At 39.3% G+C, this 6,000-nt stretch overlaps 1 long non-coding RNA gene across 2 annotated transcripts in view; it reads right to left on the bottom strand.

Moving 5' to 3' along the window:
- Positions 1 to 245: 245 nt before the first annotated feature.
- Positions 246 to 6,000, bottom strand: part of LOC135799321 (uncharacterized) — a 38,521-nt gene continuing 32,766 nt past the window's right edge. Inside the window, exons 1-3 of one of the 2 annotated variants that reach the window (XR_010549990.1) lie at positions 4,583 to 4,918; positions 442 to 692; positions 246 to 319 (exon numbers count right to left, since the gene is read on the bottom strand). This is a non-coding gene — a long non-coding RNA (uncharacterized lncRNA). Of the gene's footprint in view, positions 320 to 441; positions 693 to 4,582; positions 4,919 to 6,000 lie in introns of those variants that run through there. The other variant, XR_010549989.1, reaches the window with a different exon arrangement.

Here is a 6,000-nt window from a genome sequence, read left to right as displayed (position 1 = left end):
AAGCACACACACTCCTCTAAGAGAACATCGATGATGAAAGTTGTCGATGTTGCAATGTTGCACGGGTCGCGCGCGCGCACGCGTACATAGCCTATTGAAATTTATGCTTCTTTCAATGCAAAATAACAAAATAAATGTTAACCTTCGCCCACGTGAGCGGCACAAGACGCAATCGCCTGCCGACGTCGACAAAACATCGTCGACATTAAATTGAAAGAAATCGATTTTTGAAAACTGATTAATACGCCCCTGATGCTAGGTGATACGAGCGAGTGCAACGGCCATTAGAAAGGGCAAAGGTCAAGGATTCAGATTCTACCTGGAAGATCAAATTAAAACATGCAGTTACTAGAAGCGGTTGAAAGTTTTGCGGCAACAAACGCAGAATTAACTACGTAAGTATTGCCCAAGTGACGGTGTTGAATGAGATTCGCGACGTACCCAAGAAATGTGGATCCTCGAGCAAAAACGACGACGAGGGAAGAAATATCCAAACGCCGGCAGTGAGAGAGCGCGCACCGCAGCGAAACGGGCGAGCATCGACTTGACTCCAAGCAATAATAACGTAGATTGAAAACTTACATAGTTTCGTCACGTCGACAGGATTCACTCTGGGATAACAGGCGCAACAGGATCCAGCGTGCGGGCCGCGTAGTACGAAACGAGTGTAGGTTTCAAGCACTTAAGTCCCACTGGAACAACAAAAATACGTTTTTCGTTTAACTAAAATGTACAAGAAGAAGAAAAAAAACACACACACATACTTGTAGGGCTTTGATTTAATTTCTGTTTTTTTTCCTCCTCCTAAATCGTGAAAAACACAATGTGTAACTAGGAAAATAATGACGTGTTTAGCACAAAGCGAATAAAACAAATGGAAGCGTCGAAAAATAAATGGATATTTTCGTAGTAGGATGTTCGAATATTTTTAAACACACATTCGTCTTGCTCGTCTCCGAACGATATTATACGAAATATGCAGATAATTTAGAAGCGAATGTTTGCACAGCCCGAAACACATCGCCGGTTGAGTATATAACTTTATTTAGTACATGAAAAAAATACGTTAAATGTGTACAAGTACATCATACGGAGTATGTGTACGTTCGAGTGCAGCGTAAACGCAAACGGAAAAAACAATTCGCTCGGCCGAGATTAAAAACAAGGTGGCGGAGTCTTTGATGTCGCTCACACTTATATCTGTACGTGCGCATACCGATATCGCACGTTTCAACATATTCTTCGACGAAAATCAGCGATGCGTCCAGAAAAAAATAATAAGATGTTCGTGCACAGTATATTTCTGAAGGTGCAACGATCCTGGTTGTATTTTCCATTTAAACCACCTAAACTGACTTTGAAACATTTGAATTATTAAGTAGGTATTGTTATAAAAGAAACTCAACTTTAATTTGAACATACTAGATATTGAAACTGAATGGATTTTTTTCGCTTGGTTGATTTGGAATATTTCAATTAACAATCGTCATAACTTATGTTCTAATTCAAATAACGCCACTTCCCTACGTTTCAGCTTTTCGTTAAATACCGCAACTTTAAAATGCAGAAAACTGTTCCAACTTATCAGATATCTTAAACTGTTTTAAATACACAGCGATTTGAATCCTGACTTTAATTCCTGGTGAATATATTATATCCTGATATCTCGATCGTGCAGACTGGTTTTTTTGTCAGCCGCAACATAAGGAGTTCTGCCACCAATGAATGTCGCGCTTGTGGTTTAGTTTGCTCGCATAACAACTAGATCCTTGCTGCAGCAACAAACTTTTAAGTCATGCTTTTTTTCGTTTCTTGCTTGCCTGTACCACTGAGACTTCAACGTCGCTGTCAGGAAGCGCTGCGACAGCGCGCAGTAACTTCATTTATTATTACATTATAGCCGAATGAACAGGACATCAACTATACCCAATTGACAATTAATTTGCTTAATTAATTTAACTTTCACAGAGTTTTTAAAACTTTTTTCTGTTTGCTGAATGTTCAACGAAAAGGCATTAATTAACAAGTGCAGGAACTGAAGATGTAAACAGCATTTGTTAATTATTTCATCAACCTTTAACTTTAATTAAAGCATGAATGAAGGAGATGGTTTATATCGCATTAAAGTCGAGTTCATCTTGTGCAAACACAACATTAGCCATTAGAAAATTTGCAGCGCTATGATTTTGAAAAACCGACCGATTCAGGGCTTCCTCAATCGAGACGGTTTGGTTAGCTGGCTGGCACGAAATAATATATCACGATATGCTTCATTATTTATAGGATATACATTCCGGCTTGTATCCGCGCACACATCATGTCTGCCTCCCGGCCGTTTCATCATCTCTAGCTATATCTCTATATCAGTGTATCGCATGCAAACCGAGCATTTTACTTATTATATCTCTTTCTTCGGTTATTACTGCTGTACACTGTATACGTGTATACCATATATGTAGGGAAACGTAGGGTAAAATGCGTTAGGAAAATATTGAGTTTTTTTGCCCATTTTGCCAAACTTTTCTCAATTCTATGATTTTTAATGTACAGAGTAAATAATTAAGGTCAAATACTTGACAAGGGACTAAAAAAAAAATTGAAAAAACTGAGTATATGTCCGGTAAATGTACACATTTGCCTGGTATACGTATACATTTACCACTGCATTTGGTAAATGTGTATTGCACGTGCACTTCTCATCGGTACTATTACCATTCTATATTCACATTTACTACCATAGGTTGGTAAATGTTTTTTGAACAAGGCGCATGTACCTACATATATATAAATAAAGATATATAAACTGTACATATATAAAAAAACTAAAATTGAGAGAAAATATTTGAAAAAATATTGCGTTGAAAAACAGAAATTACTCTCAGTGAATCAAAGCTGCGTTTAAGCTCCGCAGAACCAGTAAGAATTTATAAAACTGCAGTAACAGGTTTTGTTCCTGAGAGCGCAGCCTCAGCATCGGCGTCTCGGGTTCGTGTTTTATGCCTTTACTGAGGTTTACGTTTTTATTTGACCGGTTCTCGGCTGGCTGCTTGCACAGATTATGATCAAGTTAACAGCAATAAGGGTAGTGTAACTTAGACAAAATCACAAAAACACCATTTTTAAAAATGGTTAATAGGAAAAATGAGAAACGAATGTTGAAGACTTGGGATGACCATGAACATAGCATCGCATTCTACCCTCAAATAATTTAGATTATAATATGCTGAGTTATATTTTTTATGAAGATGGGAAAGTCACATGTTCGCATAAAACACGTTGAGTTCCTCCACAAACGCGTAGCATTTTTGTACACTGATTTCATCGACAGTGTGCGGTGGTTTTATGCACATGGGCACCTACAAGCTCGACTTTGCGACATACGAATTTACATAATTGAAACTACCGCCTGCAATGGTGTAGATTTTATTATAATCTTATTATGCTTTAATATATTTTTACGAGCGCGTGTTAAAGTTTCGGCATTTTACGAGTTGTTTTAGTAGTTTTTTAGGCCTGAATAAGCCATTACATATCATTAGAAAGAGTCCTTTGTTGGGTCGCTATTTTTTTTTATATTTGTTTTGAAACGAAGTCATGTGTGTGTATTTATTTCGTTCGTACGGAAACCTGAAACTTATATACAAATATTAATCTCAACCAAAAAATAAAATAAACCGAAAGCACCACCCGACGTATACTTTACGACTCTCTCATTATTTGTACCGTATTTTGACATTTTGCAGTGCTGTGCCTAAGTACGTTTATATGCCGTTTGATATTAAACTTATAATTAAGTTTGATAAAGTCATAACCACGCGCTACTGAAGTTCATCTTCGGGTACAAATACCACCCGGACAAGGCAGCACAGAAAAACCACCAAGTATCCATCGAGGGCGTAAAAAAGTCGTCGCGAGCGTCGGTTTTGCGGGTTTTAAAAGCGGGCCGCCCCTCCTGCCGGGAGAGCATAAAAATTATAGTTTTTCGAATGCTCTCGCCTCAATCGACGCGCTGTTTTCGGGAGACGGGCACTTAAAAACTTGTGCAAGCGAAACGAAAATTTTAAGAGTGTTTATCGGCGTGTATAAAACTCTCCCCAAGTTTGCGACTCGCGAGTTTTACTTCTTCCATCGGGAGGGTACACACACTCAGCACACATTTACGCAAGTAAGTACAAGTGGGGCAGCGGGAAATTGCCGCCGTAAAATGCGCCGGCGCACTTTTCTGACCGATTGGTATAAGAATAATAATCATAACAACTTTAAACGAGCGCATTTTTTTAACGACACTATTGCGGAAATTTTTACTTACGTTTACGACGCATTCAAAATGTGTGCGTGTGTGCTTGTGGTGGGCGCTCGCGGCGCGAAAACACTTAACGAATAATTACCATGTCGGATGGATGGTTGATGGACGTAGTAAAATCGATTTATTCGATTTACGCTGCGCCCACGTTGCAAATTCAAATTATCTGTTAAATTATTACCTTCGCATATACACGAATAATACGCTTATAATTCACTAGTGCGTTATGCAACGCCTGACTACCATTTTTCGCCAGCGATGCATAATTACTTTTATTACCTTGAAAAACCTAATCCCCGAGTCGGACGGTTTGGCACGACTCGGATTCCCAGAATCCAATGGTCAGCTTTCCCTCTCTTCAATGTCATACACTTTCTTCTACCAATCCAATCTATTACTTTCTTCCTACTTCCAAATTTCTTGTCACCACCCATCAACCTGAAGGGTTGCTGGTGAGGGACAAGGGTTTAGGAAGGTCAGTTATTCTACACATTTCACAAGCGACACTTCTACAGTTATTCCACACACTTCAAACTCTACAGTTCTACTAACTTCACTTCTCTTCATACTTCTTAATAAACATTGTTCGTGATAATAAACATCGTGTCTTTTAACACACATCAATTACAACATTTGCACTCACTCACCGATCCCACATTGCTAATCCAAAATAGTGCGCCCCAGTCGAACGGTAGTGCTTTACAATGAATACACACACACACGCCAACACACGCGCAGGTTTAGCGATTATGCTGCGCGCTGACTTGGTCGTAATAAAGCCGTGACGAAATTAGAGCAATTTTAAAGTTTCTCGCCGGTTGGCTGCCGAGTTCGCGAGTTTCGTTAGATGTCGTCGACTACGCTGGTTGCTCCCTTCGCAGTCGCACAAGAGGCACCTCTACGTGCCTGTTATTAAATGAACGCGAACCCCGGCGGAACAGTGACGGCCCCACAAAAGGGAACTTACCGGATTAAAGCTTTGTTTTAACGCTTCGCGGTTTCATAGACTTGTCAAACTTTGTGTCTCGACCCCAAGAGTGAGGAGCGCAGGCGCGCGCTTAACTTGTCTCTTACTCCCATTCCTCTCAATCCCGAAAGATTTTATTTACAGGACAAAAATGTGCAGCATTTAAAAATTAAGTTAAGACATTTTTTCCATAGCAAATTATTCCAATTCACCACTGCAGCCAGAAAAAGAAGAACATGTAACAGGTGTTCGAAATCGTTAGTCAACTAATTCCGCATCGTGTCCGCCTCGTATTCATGGTCTTCGTTGATGTGGGTATTGTGTGTTGTGATTTGTTGCTTTCGCTTCTCCTTCGTTGGAAAGATCGAGCTTTAAGCTTTGGACTGATTTTTGATGTGGTTTATTTTTATTATCGTGCTCGAAGGCTCACAATAGTAGTTGCAACATAAATGCCGGACGTGATTGAACGATTGTCATTTATAAACTTTAATATGTCCTTCTTGCTTCTTATAACGTCGTAAATGCGTTTTTATTGACGTGCCTATGCTGCGCGAAGACAGCGTCAAAAGACAATCATTCGGACATAATTAAACATGCTCTACGTTCCTCTCCAGCCGAACTGAATAACTGAATCTAGACCCTTATACTAAATCCAACCAAGAAATAAGAAATATATAGATATACAGAACAATATGATAAGGACGTGAGATCGTAAAAGCGTACGTATTTA

Source organism: Atheta coriaria, unplaced genomic scaffold (genome assembly GCF_025399875.1).
Source record: "Atheta coriaria isolate IRGN ID8LTWV9N9 unplaced genomic scaffold, Caltech_Dcor_3.1 hic_scaffold_9_pilon, whole genome shotgun sequence".
Classification (NCBI taxonomy): Eukaryota; Metazoa; Arthropoda; class Insecta; order Coleoptera; family Staphylinidae; genus Dalotia; species Dalotia coriaria.
The sequence above is the reverse complement of the archived record's forward strand: the minus strand, read 5'-3'. Positions and strand labels throughout refer to the sequence as shown.